This window comes from Schistocerca americana, chromosome 7 (genome assembly GCF_021461395.2).
Source record: "Schistocerca americana isolate TAMUIC-IGC-003095 chromosome 7, iqSchAmer2.1, whole genome shotgun sequence".
Taxonomy (NCBI): domain Eukaryota; kingdom Metazoa; phylum Arthropoda; class Insecta; order Orthoptera; family Acrididae; genus Schistocerca; species Schistocerca americana.
This window is the reverse complement of record NC_060125.1, coordinates 355,432,674-355,451,304: the sequence shown is the minus strand read 5'-3', so window position 1 is coordinate 355,451,304 and position 18,631 is coordinate 355,432,674. Positions and strand designations below refer to the sequence as shown.

Genomic DNA, 18,631 nt, shown 5'->3' with positions numbered 1-18,631 from the left:
GACCGCACCTGCTTCCAACAACAGGTGTAAATGAAAACCACATGAAGAAGACAAGGAGAAAGATGCTCTGCTAATAAAAATGACAGAAGGCTCTCTTTCCCAAAAAGAGGAGGAACAGCAGAAAGATATAGAATTCCACACATTTACTCGACCGCATATCAACAGTCTGCAGGCCTATGTTCACAAACTTACAGCTAAGTCGAATACTGATAATGGTGAGTGCAGACTTCGATTTTATACCATATAAAGTAATGAGGTGCCAAAGTTGCGAAAGCTTGTAGCTGTTGCAGTTCATAAAACAATTATATGACATAGTTATTTCTAAAATTGTTGGAAAAATGCTTTCCTGATGGTCTATCTGGAGTTAAATTTTGTGGAGCTTATGCTGAAGCGATGTTCTGAGCACTGACCGTAAAGAAATTTCATAAATGTTCTAGTATAATAATAATAATAATAATACGAGTATTATTATTATTTTAATCTTTGGCATATGTGGGTCTTTGAAACTGAGGATGATGGGATGTTACACTTGGAGGGGGCCAGTAACAAACTGTGAACTCGCCCAGAGCCGAAATGTAGATCCACCTCTGTCGTTTGTGAAGAAAGTGGCGGCAATGACAGTGACATTGTGTTTATGAATGAGATTCGCATAGGTAAGTAAGGTACAATAAAGAACAGTTGGTATCAGTCGTTTTATTAATAAGTCGAATTAAGTTTGAAATGTGTTTGACATAGAGTCGTTAGCATGAGAAGGTTAACTGAACATGTAGGATTAATGATTCGCATAAAAAATTTCCATAAGAAAATGAACTGCAATGAAACACATCGAAGAAAAATATTGCATGCAACGAATTAAATCTGTCAGCATAGTTAATAAATTATAAACTGTACAATCCTTATAGAAAAATTGTAAACATTACATTATCTACATCTTACTGTTTTTGTCAGATATTGTATTTTAGTCCATGTGGGCAGACTGACACGCACACCGAAACTAACTGTTCACTGACATTTGGTACAAGAATTACATGGGTTACACAAGGACGTCCGTAGAAATGTTTCCGAGAGGGGTCAAAAACCAAAACTTGCCAGTTTTGACATAACTGATTTGGTGAGTCTGAGAACATGTTGTGCTCCTAGAAGTAAATTCGAGAAGAGGAACACAAAATCTGCACTATCTCAAAAAGTTGATAGTTACCTACTTGCCGGCCGGTGTGGTCGAGCGGTTCTAGGCACTTCACTCTGGAACCGCGCGACCGCTACGGTCGCAGGTTCGAATCCTGCCTCGGACATGGATGTGTGTGTGATGTCCTTCGGTTAGTTAGGTTTAAGTAGTTCTAAGTTCTAGGGGACTGATGACCTCAGATGTTAAGTCCCATAGTGCTCAGAGCCATTTAAACCATTTGAACCAGTTATCTACTTAGCATTTTTAAGATGGATTACTGTGATATCCATACTGTAAGCATTCTCCAATAGTACACACCACGTACTACTTTTTGTGTTATTAATGTAAATATAGATTCCATCAGTTTCATTCAACTCTCTGAAATTCTATCCTCATTTGATTAAATCCGGATATCGAATTGGTTCTAAAACAGAGCTTGGAAATAATTGCAAAAATAATTTATTCATACTCCTACAGTGCTAGACTGAAACTAAAAATGGAAAATCAGAGCTAGGAAAAAAATTAGTCACCGAGAAAATCCTGCTGGGTATCTATAAACATACCACATTAATACCCTTGAAGTGCAGAAATTGGGAATAAATTTTTAAAAAGTCTTACTCGACATGGACGTCATCCATAACACTTTCGTACCTTATAAAACTACAGTTTTGTTCGCATTAATAGATTTATTGCATAGCTTTCATGACTTCTATCTTTTAATGTCATATGTCACAACTAAAGTTCAAAAACATGTGTTTTGAAAGATAGGTTTTTGGGTTTGTTAGATAAAGTGTAATCCAGGGAAAATATACGACTAGATGAACGTGGGAAATCTCCTTAAATTACACACAAATCAGCCAATAACATCAACTTTTAGTAACATGGGGCAAGTTTATTATGTTCACCGTGTCAAAGTACTGTGGCTGCACGTGTTGCAGCGTCGTACCCACAAACTTTGAGAAAGTCTCAGTTCTGGAGAGCATATCTTTTACCTTAAAATTTCACGCTTTCCTCTCTCTCTCTCTCTCTCTCTTCTAGCGCAGAAGTGATGTGTGTAATGACTGAACGACGACACGACAGAAAAGAATTGATGTTATTACATCGGTGCGATTCTGTAAAGGTTCGTATCCATCTTTTCTACAGATCGGTGCCAAAATTCCAGGCACACAAAGGGAATAAACAGAATTTCCCGTGAATAGTGTCACAACTAAGAAAACTCAACATACAGTGGGTGATATGGGTGATCATAAACATCATGGCTGGTTGCAATGTCTGTATTTATACAGGGCTCGAAACATCGGTTACTATGTCTGCGTTTTTACAGGGTCTGTATGTTCTCATTACAACGTCCTTTGGACGTGCAGACACATCTGAAGGAGTAGAAACTGTTTTGTCGATTACAGCTGTGGTAAATGTTACAAAATAGATTCGAACCTCACGGATATGGATAGACTTCAGCTGTCTGCAACACACAAAAAATTTGTGCCGGACCAGGACTCGAATCTGGACTTCCTGCGTATCTGGAATGATGCGTTAAGCCCTTCGGCTATCGGGCGACGCCTCCAGGACTGATGCAGACTCCTGTCAGGAAACCCACAACCTTTTCGCTCGCGATCAGCGGGAGATCTTGTTGTGGCACAAATTTTCATGTGTCGTAAACAGTCGGAGTCAATCCACATTCGCGAAATGGGAATCCATTTTGACCAGAAACAGCCTGAAAAGCTTGTAAGGGTGTTGCAGGGTAGGGCGTGCCGAGCAATAATTGTTCAGAAAAAAAATTCCATGCATTGCGCCGTTCTCGAGTTAATTAGCATCGCAGTTAGCCAATCAGGCCGTTGTACTCGCAAATTGATGTGACCCGTTAATACAATTAGTGTCCGTTGTTCTCATGCAGGAGATGATAGAGTGCAAAACCGCTCTGCCTTTGGATCAGGTTTGATCCTCACTACCGACCTATGTCCAATTTTTGTATCGCCTTCTTTTTCGGTTTTAGGAACTAAACGAACACGTTTAGCGATACCGTACTGACGTGCTGCTTCAATTTGCACGCGGAATGGCCTGATTGACTAACATCGGTGTTAATTAAGTCGGAAACGGCGCGACGTATAAATTTATTTCTTAACAATTATTTCTCGGGACAACCTGCGCTGCAACACGCTTAAAAGCTTCTCAGACAGTTTCTGACCACCCGGTATAGCGAGTGCTAAAGCTGAGGTATTTCTTGTAACGGTCGTCAGTATTAAACCTGCAATTTATGGAATCACAAACAATGACTGCTAAAATTCTATAGAAACCCGTAATGAATTAAAAACACGTACCCGGTTTTCAGGAGGGGCAATTTATCCCTCTTGCCACCTACACTCCCCTTAAACACGGCTATGGAGTCAAGATTTTAGATGGTTTATAGAACCCAGTATATTGTTCTCGAAGGCGAGTGTTCATCAGAGAGAAGACTATTGTCAGGAGTGCTCCAGGGAAGTGTGATACGTCCGCTTTCATTTTCTGTATACATAAATGACATAGCGGACAGGATGGGCAGCAATCTACGGTTGTTTGATGATGAAGCTGTGTTGTAGGGGAAGGTGTAGGTGAGTGACTGCGGATGACACAAGATGACTCAGACAGAATTTCTAGTTGGTTTGATGAATGGCAGCTGGCACTAAATGTAAAAGAAAGAAAGTTAATGCGGATGAGTAGGAAAACAAACCCGTAAGTTTGCATACTACATTAGTAGCGTCGTTTAAATATCTGGGCGTAACGACGCAGAACAATATAAAATGGATCGAGCGTGGTAGGACTGTGGTAGGGAAGGTGATTAGTCGACTTAGGTTACTGGGAGAATTTTAGGAAAGAGTGGTTCACCTGTAAAGGAGACCGCAAATAGGACGCTAATGTGACCTACTCTTGACTACTGCTCGAGTGTCTGGCATAAACACCAGGTCGAATTAAAGGAAGACGTCGAAGAACCGGCGTTTGAGGCTCACTGTAGAATGATCCTACTGCCGCCAACATACATTTCGCGAAAGGACTATGAAGATAAGATTCGAGAAATTAGAACTCATACGGAGGCATATAGAGAGTCGTTTTCTTTCGCTCTGACTGCGAGCGGAACAGGAAAGGACACTACTAGTGGTGATACAGGGTACCCTCTGCCACGCACCGTACGGCGGCTTGCGTAATGTATATGTAGATGCAGCAGTCTGGCTCCAGCTTTAGCATTTCTCAAAGAATCATTTGCACTAGACTAACAACAAAATGCCTAATACGTAAGGACTACTACCAGTGGTTTAACGAAACCATATACTGTGGAATGCAGCCGATGACCAATGGCAGATCATACATTACTCACACGAGGATACAGTGGAAATGAACAGAATATATGTAAGTAGCTGGTTACAGGCACAACTTCTAACAGCTCTCGTAATGTTATTAATCAGCCACACTAGACTTCATCTTGAATTCCTTTTTATTTATACAGCGGATCGCACCAACCGAGAATTGGGGGCATCAAAAGTACTGGCGGCAGGGACAAATAAACTGTGCACCCCCTCCACCTTTTTTGTTTTCTCCCTCTACGGTCGTGTCTCGCTTGTCTTCACTCGGCCTAAGTCGGCAAAAATCGTAAACCCTCCGCCAATTTTGCATATTTGCTGCAGCATCCGCACGCCGGTCTTTGGGACTATACAGGGTGAACATCAATAAAACTGACAAATTGCAGGGACGGATTCACGACTGGAAATGCAGGAAAAAAGGTCCTATGAACATGTATCCGAAAATGCATCGTTGCCATGGTACCTGGCGCTGACGAATAAAAGTTCCTCTGAGCACGAGCATGTGTTCCTTGTGTGTTTCAGGTTGTGTCGTTGATACAACGTACTATAAGCAGCAGAATGGTTTGTTATTTATGTCGGGAACAAGCCGAGATGGCGTTTGTGTACGGCCAAACAGATGGAAACGGTCGAGAGGCAGCACGGCTGTACCAAAACAAGTACCCTGACAGACACTAACCATACCATACAACATTTCAAGTCCTGTTTGGGCGTTTGTGTGATGATGGGTCCTTGCAGGTGGACCAACGGGCAGGGAGGCGATGGACTGCGCACACAACAGATCTGGAAGCCCGCGTTCTGCAGGATATTCAGGCGAACCTAAGTGCAAACTCCAAATCTGGTGTAACCACAGTCCGCAGCCTCCCTACATGTTCGTCTATGTGAAAGGACCCGTCATCGCCCTAACAGGAAGTGAAATGTTGTGTGTTGTGATTGATGTTTTTGTAAAGTCGTGCTGCCTCTCGACCGTTCCCACCTGCCTGACCGTCCACAAACACCACCTCGGCTTGTTCCTGACATAAGTACCGGACCATACTACTGCTAACAGAGCTGCGTCAATCACGCAGCCAGCAGCATACACGGAACACAAGCCACGTGGTCAGAGGAAATGTCATTCGTCAGCGCCATCTATCATGACAACGACGCATTTCTAGACAAGTGTCAGAATCCGTCCGCGCAGTGTGTCGGTTTTATTAATGTTCACCCTGTATAATACTGTGGCAAAATAATAGTACAACTCCACTGTTGAGCATGTGTGTCCTGTGTTGGTGGCAGCTGTGTGAACCTAGCGCACTGCTGATACAAAAGCCATTTAAGCGTCAGATACCTGTTCAGGTATTGAATTTAATTGATGAAAGGAGAAAATATAAAAATGCAGTAAATGAAGCAGGCAAAAAGGAATACAAACGTACCAAAAATGAGATCGACAGGAAGTGAAAAATGGCTAAGCAGGGATGGCTAGAGGACAAATGTAAGGATGTAGAGGCTTATCTCACGAGGGGTAAGATAGATACTGCCTACAGGAAAAATAAAGAGACCTTTGAAGAAAGGAGGACCACTTGTATGAATATCAAGAGCTCAGGTGGAAACCCAATTCTAAGCAAAGAAGGGAAAGCAGAAAGGTGGAAGGAGTATATAGAGGTTCTATACAAGGGCGATGTACTTGAGGAAAATATTATGGAAATGGAAAAGGATGTAGATGAGGATGAAACGAGAGATATGATACTGCGTAAAGAGTTTGACAGGGCACTGAAAGACCTAGGTCGAAACAAGGCCCCGGAAGTAGACAACATTACATTGGAACTACTGACAACCTCGGGGGAGCCAGTCCTGACAAAACTCTACCATCTGGTGAGGAAGATGCATGAGACAGGCGAAATATCCTCAGACTTCAAGAAGAATGTAATAATTCCAATCCCAAACAAAGGAGGTGTTGACAGATGTGAAAATTACCGAACTACCAGTTTGGTAAGTCATGGCTGCAAAATACTAACGTGAATTCTTTACAGACGAATGGGAAAACTAGTAGAAGCCAACCTCGGGGAAGATCAGTTTGTATTCCGTAGAAATATTGGAACACGTGAGGCAATACTGACCCTACGACTTATCTTGGAAGAAAGATTAAGGAAAGGCAAGCCTACGTTTCTAGCATTTGTAGACTTAGAGAAAGCTTTTGACAATATTGATTGGAATACTCTCTTTCAAATTCTGAAGGTGGCAGGTTCAAAATACAGGCAGCGAAAGTTTATTTACAATTTGTACAGACACCAGATGGCAGTTATAAGAGTCGAGGGACATGAAAGGGAAGTAGTGGTTGGGAAGGGAGTGAGATTGGGTTGTAGCCTCTCCCCGATGTTATTCAATCTGTATATTGAGCAAGCAGTAAAGGAAACAAAAGAAAAATTCGGAGAAGGTATTAAAATCCATGGAGAAGAAATAAAAGCTTTAAGGTTCGCCGATGACATTGTAATTCTGTCAGAGAGAGTAAAGGACTTGGAAAAGCAGTTGAGCGGAATGGACAGTGTCTTGAAAGGAGGATATAAGATGAACGTCAACAAAAGCAAAACGAGGATAACGGAAGGTAGGAAGGTAGTCGAATTAAGTGGGGTGATGCTGAAGGAATTAGAATAGGAAATTTGATACTTAAAGTAGAACAGGAGTTTTGCTATTTGGGGAGCAAAATAACTGATGATGGTTGCAGTAGAGATGATATAAAATGTAGACTGGCAATGGCAAGAAAAGCATTTCTGAAGAAGAGAAATTTGTTAACATCTAGTATAGATTTAAGTGTCAGGAAGTCGTTTCTGGAAGTATTTGTATAGAGTGTAGCCATGTATGGAAGTGAAACATGGACCATAAATAGTTTGGACAAGAAGAGAATACAAGCTTCCGAAATGTGGTGCTACAGAAGAATGCCGAAGATTAGATGGGTAGATCACATAACTAATGAGGTATTGAACAGAATTGGCGAGAAGAGGAGTTTGTGGCACCACTTGACTAGAAGAAGGGATCGGTTGGTAGGACATGTTCTGAGGCATCAAGGGATCACCAATTTACTTATGGAGGGCAGCGTGAAAGGTAAAAATCGTACAGGGGGACCCAGAGATGAATGAACTAAGCAGATTCAGAAGAATGTAGGCTGCAGCACGTACTGGGAGAGGAAGCAGCTTGCTTAGGATAGAGGAGCATGGAGAGCTCCATCAGTCTCAGGACTGAAGACCACAACAACAACAGCCTGTTCAAAAAAATGGTTCAAGTGGCTTTGAGCACTATGGGACTTATCATTTATGGTCATCAGTCCCCTAGAACTGAGAACTACTTAAACCTAACGAACCTAAGGACATCACACAACACCCAGTCATCACGAGGCAGAGAAAATCCTTGACCGCGCCGGGAATCGAACCCGGGAACCCGGGCGCGGGAAGCGAGAACGCTACCGCACGATCACGAGCTGCGGACACAACCTGTTCAGGTACGTATACAGGTGCCATAAAAATTGCAGGCAATACGGACTGTCAATGCTGCCTGGTAACATTGTTAGTCACACGAATTTCAGCCAAATGTTTGTCAATATCGCTGGTCACTGTTACCCAGCAGTACATCCAGTAATACATTTTCAGGCCAGTAATGCTTACACAGCTCCGTCTATGGGCACCATACGTATGAGAGCAAACTAGTGGAAATTAGTGCGATTCTCCTGCATTTGATTTCCAGAAGGTAAAAAAGCTACCAAGAAAACGAGATCGCGCTTTACGGATGCATTCTTCTTTGAGTAAGTGAACTGCTTCCGAACCATGCCTCGTGAACTGATGTTGGCTGCGTACCTTTTCGAGAACGCTGAAACACTATTTAGAATATATTGTTTAACAGCAATTCGTCCGAGCATTAGTAAAACCAGTACCAGTATGAAAGACTGTGTATCGGTTGCAACCATACTGGTGTTCGCCCTTCAGTTTATATCTGCTGGTGATTTGTATAGAAGTTTGGTCTATAAAGTATAGAACACTTTTCAGACTTTTTCTCTTGTCAGCACTGTTATGGAACTTAAATATATTTTCTTATGTTTTTAAATGATAGTATTCACTTTCTATGTGCTCCAGCCTTTTACTGAAATTACATCAATCTGTCAGAAAAAATAAGGTTTTTACAAATATGAAAACAAGTTCCAAGGTATCTAGGAAAAAATGAAGGGCTGAGAGTACACATGGCGCAAGTGAGATTACACAAGAAAATCTGGATAGTTAAAGTATGGATCCCTACTGAGTAAAAGAAGTACAACCTCTTTCCTGCATAATGTCGCGTTCTGTGATGAAAAACTTAAAGCTCTGAACCAGTGCTTCGACTGCGTTTAAAATACAACTGGTATAAGAGAAATGATGAACAGAAGAAGAATTGTTACTATCTCTAAGGAAGGGTCAGATATGTATTTTTCTGAAAGTACAGCAATAATCTGCTGTGTTTGCTATTTAGTGTGCTTATAGTAATAATTAATGCATGTTTAAATACGTCATATTTTGAAATAACGCTTGTACAGCTTGAGGCTATATCAGCTTCTTGCCACCTAGTGGTACATATATGGAATGTGATAAAGATTTTAGTCTCTCTGGAAAGGGAAAGAAACACTTCAGACATGTATTTGTTCCCCCCGACAGGATGGAAGCAGTGGAGCACATCAGCAGAACGTTTTCCGTAGTGGAACACGAAACAGGAAAGCTTTCTCTCAGTTAAAGCCATGGATGCTATAGTAAAGGATAAAGTTGTTAAAGGCACAGAAGGAAACAAGATACACCGGAAGAATACCACATGGATCCCGATCAGCAAAGAAAACCCTCTAACAAAGATGTTCAAATATTCACTGAAGACTGATCTTGAATTTATAGAAGTGGATTTTAGGAGGTCCAGCATTGGTCACCCACTAACACCTCTTCTACAGCCTTTGAATCAAGATGAGTCTGAAATAAAATTTGAGAAATGTGAAAATTTTGAAGAATGAGAACAATGATCTCCCTCCATTTTATCGTGAGTTCCATAAAATATATTCCATTTCCAGGCAACAGTTACTGCGAGTGTAAAAAGGGAGGGCGGAGAAAGAATAAGCAGTGCGAGTAGTCAAAGAGGAGGACAAGGAAGAATCAAAAACGCACAGCACAACGGTACAGCATCACAAGTGGTGCCCAAGAAGGAGATTCTTCAAGAGATACTACAGCAGGAAATGATTGATTCGAGAGACACTGATTATGAGAGGATTACAGAAAGTGTCAGTGAATAACCTCTCATATGCATTGGAATTATACCAACATATTTTCGTTTTGTATTTTAATTTTGTTTGTTATTTATCTATTGGTTTTCAGCTTGTTACATTAATTTCGTTTTAAGTACTCACAAATCCTGACTTTATAAAGAACATGTATCATGCTATGTATATCATATGTGCTGTACCAAAAAATCTTCGAAATACAGCACAGTAAGTAAAATGTTTTTGCATTTGAACCCGTTTCATTCTAAAACGTTTTATGACCAAGGATTCTAAGAATTTTTAATACATTTGAAAAAATAATGCAGTGGCACTGTAATCTTCAATCTCTAACCATACCTACAACCGTACAGAAACTAAGCGACCGTTAGGGAAAAGTATCTGATGTTTCGATAATGAGTCACATAATTTGTATAGTCATTTAACTTTGGTAGTCATTTACTCAGTTCCCTACTACAAGCATATGTTTCGCTTGTACTCTCAGCCCCTCAAGTATTCAATTGAAATTTAGAAGTGGTGCAATCGAGAAAAATCTTGCCATTAGTGTACTGAGTGTCTGTTACACTGTTACTCTGCTACCAATAATCAATGAGTAAAATCAAACTAAGCGGAAGAATTATCAACAACCAGTTACAAGTTAAATATATTTTGTAACTGAAATCATTGGAAAATGACACAGATTTCCATTTTCAAGACAGATGAAACTGTTCAGACATTAAACAACTCAGTTAATTTGCAAATATCGCATGTTTGAAGGTACAAGATGGCTCATAATCGATGAAGAATGGCTTAACTGTCCACACATTACGTAACTAGTTTTCAAAATATATAGGATTTTATTTACCATAAAATTATGTAACTGAAGAATTATCAATATGTACGTTCCAAATAGTTTTGATATACGAGTATTATGCAGTACTTAAACACGTAAAACTCATAATATTTAGAAACGCTGAAGAAAACACAACCACCTTATGTCTAGCAACAACAAAAACAGCAGAAAATGACCGACACTGCTTATGGCGGTCTTTAGTGCAATGTCATTCATGTGATTCTAAAACCAGTCACTAGAATGAAGTACTGAGCAGAAAACGTCATGTGTTCCTAGTTACACCATCCTTCAGGTACAGTACCCCCTCAAGCTTCGTCAACATGCCAGTAGAATAGCTATAAGGCCTTTCACACACATTTCAAGCAGCTGCCGCTAGTTGGTTCTGCAGTCAGTGTTAGACAAGATGGCAACGTTGGGAAATTTAAAAAAATCCAAGACGGAAGTGGAAGGATATTAAAACAGAAAAGGATAGCGTACTTGCCCAATTGTGCCAGTTGGTGATCTTCAAAATACAAGAAGGCTGACCTAGCTCGGTTGTGCTTTGTAGACCCTCCAAGATCACAGGTGCCATGTTCAAAAGTATCTGAACAACCTGAATTATTTATCAAAAATGCTCTCTCTCTGTCTCTCTCTCTCTCTACACACACACACACACACACACACACACACACACACACACAGACACACACGCGCGCGCGCGCCCACTCACACCTGAATTTTGCACCATGTTCAAAAGCATTTGAACGACTTGTGCGAAGTACATCTGAAAAGTTTGGTGAATGCTCTCAGAAAAGAAGGAAACGAGAGTTATAAACTAAAAAAATTGTTTTTGTGCCTTCAGAGCTACAGGATTTTTCAGATATGAATTTTAAAGCTGTTCAAACTGCCAGCAAACGCTCCTTGGGGGACTGATCGAACCAGTGTTGGGTCGCATTACTGGATATCCGCATCATTACAGGAGATGAGACCCTGTGCTTTCAGTACGATCCAGCGACGAAGCGACATTTAATGGCATGGTGTTCATCGTCTTCTTTACCTCCCTCAGGTGTAGATTCATAATGACTCAAGCCCTCACCATACATTTGCATCTACATCTGTTGAAAAAGACGATCAACATCATCTTAATCTTGGATTTTGTCAGCCGACTTGTTTTGGGAGACAGTGAATACGGTTAGGACCATGACAGTGACTGTCGCTTGGTCTCCGGATGGTGTTGGTAGCACCAGGTCTCATGTACTGTAATGTTGCAGAAAGTCAACAGCACATGATCACAACATCTACATCCATTCTCCGCAAGCCACCTGACGGTGTGTGGCGGAGGGTAATTTGAGTATCTCTATCGGTTCTCCCTTCTATTCCAGTCTCGTATTGTTTGTGGAAAGAAGGATTGTCGGTATGCCTCTGTGTGGGCTCTAATCTCTCTGATTTTATCCTCATGGTCTCTTCGCGAGATATACGTAGGAGGGAGCAATATACTGCTTGACTCTTCGGTGAAGGTATGTTCTCGAAACTTTAACAAAAGCCCGTACCGAGGTACTGAGCGTCTCTCCTGCAGAGTTTTCCACTAGAGTTTATCTATCATCTCCGTACCGCTTTCGCGATTAATAAATGATCCTGTAACGAAGCGCGCTGCTCTCCGTTGGATCTTCTCTATCTCTTCTATCAACCCTATCTGGTACGGATCCCACACTGGTGAACAATATTCATGCAGTGGGCGAACAAGTGTACTGTAAACTACTTACTTTGTTTTCGGATTGCATTCCCTTAGGATTCTTCCAATGAATCTGTCTGGCATCTGCTTTACCGACGATCAACTTTATATCATCATTCCACTTTAAATCACTCCTAGTGCGTACTCCCAAATAATTTATGGAATTAACTGCTTCCAGTTGCTGACCTACTATATTGTAACTAAATGATAAGGGATCTTTCTTTCTATGTATTCGCAGCACATTACACTTGTCCACATTGAGATTCAATTGCCATTCCCTGCACCATGCGTCAATTCGTTGCAGATCTTCCAGCATTTCAGTACAGTTTTCCATTGTTACTGTTGTGGCGTAACAAGCTAGTTACGTTCTTCTTGAGACATTTATACGATAACTCTCAAACTAGGTAAGGCTAATGGCGCCTTGCTAAGTCGTAGCCATGGACTCAGCAGAAGGCTATTCCAACTGTCTCTCGGCAAATGAGAGGAAGGCTTCGTCCGTATTGTCGCTAGCAATGTCGTCCGTACAACTGGGCGAGTGCTCGTCCGTATCTCGAGACCTGCCTTGTGGTGGCGCTAGGTCTGCGATCACACAGTGGCGACACGCGGGTCCGACATGTACTAAATGGACCGCGGCCGATTTAAGCTACCACCTAGCAAGTGTGGTGTCTGGCGGTGACACCACAGTTACAACCCATCGATGTAATACAGCATCATCTGCAAAAAGCCTCAGTGAACTTCGGATGTTATCCACAAGGTCATTTATGTATACTGTGAATAGCAACGGTGCTACGACACTCCTCTGCGGCATACCTGAAATCACTCGTATCTCGGAAGACTTCTCTCCATTGATAATGAGATGCTTCATTCTTTTATCTAGGAACTCTTCAATCCAATCACACAATTGGTCTGATAGTCCATATGCTATTACTTTGTTCATTAAACGACTGTGGGGAACGCCTTGCGGAAGTCAAGAAACACGGCATATACCTGGGTACCCGTGTCTATGGCCCTCTGAGTCTCGTGGACGAATAGCGCGAGCTGGGTTTCACTTGATCGTCTTTTTCGAAACCCATGCTAATTCCTACAGAGTAGACTTCTAGGCTCCAGAAAAGTCATAATACTCGAACATAATACGTGTTCCAAAATTCTACAACTGATCGACGTTAGAGATATAGGTCTACAGTTCTGCACGTCTGTTCGACGTCCCTTCTTCAAAAACCGGGATGACCTGTGCCCTTTTCCAATCCTTTGGAACGCTACGCTCTTCTTCCTTCCCGTACTCTGTGTAAAATCGAACTGGTATCCCATCAGGTCCAGCGTCCTTTCCTCTTTTGAGCGATTTTAATTCTTTTCTATCCTCTGTCATCTATTTCGTTATCTACCATTTTGTCATCTGTGCGACAATCTAGAGAAGGAACTACAGTGTAGTATTCCTCTCTGAAACAGCTTTGGAAAATGACATTTAGTATTTCGGCCTTTAGACTGTCATCCTCTGTTTCAGTACCATTTTGGTCACAAAGTGTCTGGACATTTTGTTTTGATCCACCTACACTTCAAGCCATTCCACAAGAAGCGATAGATAACACTTTGCAACAGATGTCTCTTTTATTCTTCAGTAAAAAATTGTTGACGCCGACCTACATAGAGAGAAACGACCATCATAACAAAATAAGGGAAATCAGAGCTCGCACGGAAAGATTTAGGTGTTCGTTTTTTCTGCCCGCTGTTCGAAAGAGAAATAGTAGAAAATCGTTGCGAAGGTGGTTCGATGGACGCTCTGTCAGACACTTAAGTGTGATTTGCAGTGTGTCCATCTTTTTATTTATCTTACGCTGACAGAAAAAAATGGACAACTGTTTACAACAAATACATAGATTTCGTATGAGTAATGAGTAATGGACATGAGCTGTTTGTCCAGGTATGAAATCGAATCAGAAGCTTCAGTAGACAAACTGTGAAGGTCTTCCACTGTAACTTTGAATGCTCTGAGGGAACATTCAAATGTTAACTGATGTATGGTTCACTGCCCTTCATCGCAGTCACATTCAGGGGAAGACTTCTGTCGTGTAGCAACGTTCCACATCTGCCTGGGTCAGTTATGATGCGATTCAGTGTTCACCGGTGTTGTAAGGGTAAATGGAAACCTGCCGGTCGCTCACAGGCACTTTTCATTAAGTGTCGCCTTATGGGAGATTGTTCCTGCCATTGACTGGTCCAGACGTCTTGGATGCCGAAGTTCGTGTCCTGCAGGCTGACTTTTGCACGCCACGACGGTTTCCTAGACCTCAGTTGCGGGGATTCTCGCGATGAAATTTCTGACTGAATTGGTAATGGAAATGAGCGTATGGCATTGTGGGCCGGGAGTCCCCCATTCGGGCAAGTTCGGGCGCCGAGGGCATTCGACGCCACATTGGGCGACTTGCGCGTCGGAGTTGGGGGTGAAATGATGACGAGGACACAACACCCAGTCCCTGAGCGGACAAAATCTCCTGCCCCAGTCGGGAATCGAACCCAGGCCCCTTGTCGTGGCATTCCGTCGCGCTGACCACTCAGCTTACGGCGGCGGAGCTAGCCACGATCGCAGGTTCGAATCCTGCCTCGGGCATGGATGTGTGTGATGCCCTTAGGTTAGTTAGGTTTAAGTAGTTCTAAGTTCTAGGGGACTGATGACCTCAGCTGTTAAGTCCCCTAGTGCTCAGAGCCATTTGAACCATTAACGGCGGCGGACGCTGAATTGGTGATTCTTGTTTGCTTCTTATTCTTGTCCACGTGTTCAGCAATGACTGTGATCTTCTTATGGGTGTTGGTGGAATATCGCTAAGTGCTGGTATCCAGTGTCTATACGCCTTGTGGTGAGGCACATTGCTTGACTGAGCTGAGGGACCACTGCTGCTCACGTGCACTGGTAGTACCCCTCTACCACCCTGCACGTATTAGCTGGATGGCGCTAAGAGAGAAAAAACTGTTAGATGAGACCGAACTGTCCTAATGATCTCTCAATCAGAATCGATGCAGGAAATATACCTGAAGAGGTCTTTCTTAAGACCTTCAAGCTCATAGCGCTGGACCTTCAATATCAATTTAACAAGTGAACACTGACGCGTTGCTCCGATTGTACTATAGTTACATTGTTGTTGCAGAAACACTTCATAGTACACCCCTCGTAAGTATGGGCGTCAGTGGCACAATCTGTCTGTTGCAACTGATAATGCGTAATATTGGTCTTTAAGTTTAGCAATATTTGCATGTTTTAGACGAAAGTTCGTGTTCCATGAGGTTAGTTCTAGCGTTCCCTCACCATACATTTGCATCTACAACTACATGGAAAAAAATGTTCAAATGTGTGTGAAATCTTATGGGACTTAACCGCTAAGGTCATCAGTCCCTAAGCTTACACACTACTTAACCTAAATTATCCTAAGGACGAACACACACACCCATGCCCGAGGGAGGACTCGAACCTCCGCTGGGACCAGCCGCACAGTCCATGACTGCAGCGCCTTAGACCGATGTACATGGACACTCTGCAAATTATACTTAAGTGCCTGCCAGAGAGTCAATCGAAAAAATCTTCGCAATAATTTTCTACTATTCCTCTTTCGAAGAGCGGGCGGAAAAAACGAACACTTAATCTTTCTGTGCGAGCTGTGCTATTCTTGGCATTTGGAATGACTCATTCCACGCCTGGAGTAACACCACGCAATACAGACAGGGAGTGCGCATTGGCTTCTTCTCCTCGTTGGCAGCCAAGTCCCTAAGGGGCTCCATAAAGTGCCTAACACTGGCGCTCTGTGACTGCCCAGTTCTTGTAAGCTGAGAGGTTTCCTCTGAAACAGGACAAGCGACTGCATCTCACTGACGGACAGTATCTGCTACAGGAAACACTTGGGACCTGTTTACCAGATTAACTGGTGAGCCTTTTGTTCAGCTCCCCTGGAGGTTTGCGCAGCCTTTCACGCCCCAAGGCGACCTCCCACTCTACTACAGGTGAAGGGTCAATCTCAGTGAAAGCAATAACTGTGCTGGCCACTGGCGCGGACCGATCGTCGGACTCGTGGGTCATGCTGGACGTCCGTTGGATCCTCAAGTTGGCCCACAACAGTGAAGGCCATCCATTGCACCCATCACAGCCTGGAGCTGGGAGTGAAGAGTCACCAACTCGGCTCACATCCGTACACAGCAGTCACAGTCCTTATCGATACTAAAGACATTATACACACAAGCAAACGACTATCGACAAATGAAATGCAACTCTACTGTAGAAATCTACGAAAACGCAAGAAATGTGTCTAATAAATTAAATTAACATACAGATATTCAAACACTAAACTACCAAAGCACACAGGTGACATATATCTACTATAGCCGTGCAATTAGAACCACCAGCAATCACATTGTATGTGTTGGTGAATGCCAGTACTCTTGTGAGACTCTGATGTTTTGGCTGTGCTACGTCATAGTCGAACGACGTTTGATCAGAATGGATGGGGAGACATTCTATGTACAGTGGCTTCTGGTGCTGCTGTGGGTCAGGCAGGAACCTCTGAGTGCCCACGTCCATCTGTGGATCAGAGGCTCATTCCTGCTGTTGTCGCAGCTGTGCTAATGCGCAGACAATTAATCGATGCTAGGTCAGGAAGACCGTCAGTGGACAGTGGCTACAGCTGTGACTTTTGAATCGCCTCTGTATCCTGGTGTGTAACAATTTTAGTAACAAAGCCCTTTTATAACGAATTACACAGATAATATTGATAATAATTAGGATAGATTGACAAATTACATCATTGCTGTGGCTGGTGGCGCTCCATTCCGGACAGCCAATGATGGAGCGCTCACAAATCAAATTATTACATAAAACATTGTGGGGAATTGTAGGAGCTGAGCTTGTATGCAGTTGGCTGACAGCAAGAGAAGAGGGGGGACTGGGGGAGCTGGCGCATGGGAGGGGGGGTTCAGATGCGCAGGCCGTGGGTGGCGCATGGGGAGGGGGGGGGGGGCGGGAGTTGCCTTCGCAGGGCAATAAAGCGATTATGTCACGATCTTGATGATAATAAAGTGCTGATGCTGATAAGGAAGCGGCTCCACGGGTATCAGGAGCTGTGTTGAGGGGACTGGGCGTTTTCTAGGTCAGAGGGTCTCAGGAAACTACAGAAAGGGTATCAGTCAGAAAGGGTGCAAGGCAAATACAGGGTATGTGCGGACCTAGCAACAATCGGCATTGTAGTTGTAAATTGCCGCAGCTTTGTTGAGAAAGAACCATAGTTCCAAGAACTAATAGACAGCACTGAAGTTCGGATCGCTACAGGCGCGAAAGCTGGTCAAAGCTGGATATAAATTCAGCTGAAATTTGCACTAAAGGGCTTAGCGGTGTTCAGAAAGGATAGTTTAAATACAGTTAGTGGTGGGATATTTACTGCTGTCAGAAGTACTTTCCTTGTAGTGAAACTGGCCGGCCGATGTGACCGAGCGGTTCTAGACGCTTCAGTCTGGAACGGCGCGACCTCGTGCATGGATGTGTGTGATGTCCTTAGGTTAGTTAGGTTTAAGTAGTTCTCCAAATTCTAGGGGACTGATGACCTCAGATGTTAAGTCCCGTAGTTCTCAGAGCAATTTGAACCATTTGAACCCAGTCGAAGTGTAAATGTTTGCGAAAACGTAATAGACCTCCTAGCAACAAATAATCCTGAGCAAGCAGGGAGCGCCATGGCGTATACAGGAGATGTGAGCACAAGTTCGATGTAGCAAGACTGAAAACAATAACATCCAAATCCACCAAAAATAAACGCAAAATATAAATGTTTAAAAAAGCAAATAAAAATTCTCTTTATGACATCCTAAGAGACAAACTCCACTTCTTCCATTCTGACTATGTAAGCGTTGACCCGATGCAGTTTAAATTTACGGAAATAGCAATGACGGCAATTGAGAAATATGTACCAGATCAATTACTAAGAGATGATACTGATACCCCACGGTACACAAAACTGGTCAGAACACTACTGCAGGGGCAACAAAAATAGCGTGCCAAATTCAGACGAACGCAACCTCCCAAGATTGGCAACGTTTTACACAAGCACGAAATTTAGCGCGGACTTCAATGCGAGATATTTTTAACAGTTTCCACAATGAAACTCTGTTTCGTACACTAGTGGGAAGACGCAATCTATAGCTACAATGTACTATAGCAACGGTAATGTTACTGACAACAGTGTCACTAAAGCTGAATTACTAAACACAGTTTCCGGCATTCCTTCTCCAAAGATGGTGAAGTAAATACTCCTGACTCCAAATGAAGAACAGCTGACAGAGTATGATGATACAATACCTCCATACCTTGTAA

At 42.7% G+C, this 18,631-nt stretch overlaps 1 protein-coding gene across 1 annotated transcript in view; it reads right to left on the bottom strand.

The window, feature by feature from the left end:
- LOC124622924 overlaps window positions 1-18,631 on the bottom strand; it is a 66,082-nt gene that overhangs the window by 19,634 nt on the left and 27,817 nt on the right. The gene's annotated exons all lie outside the window — the stretch shown is intronic.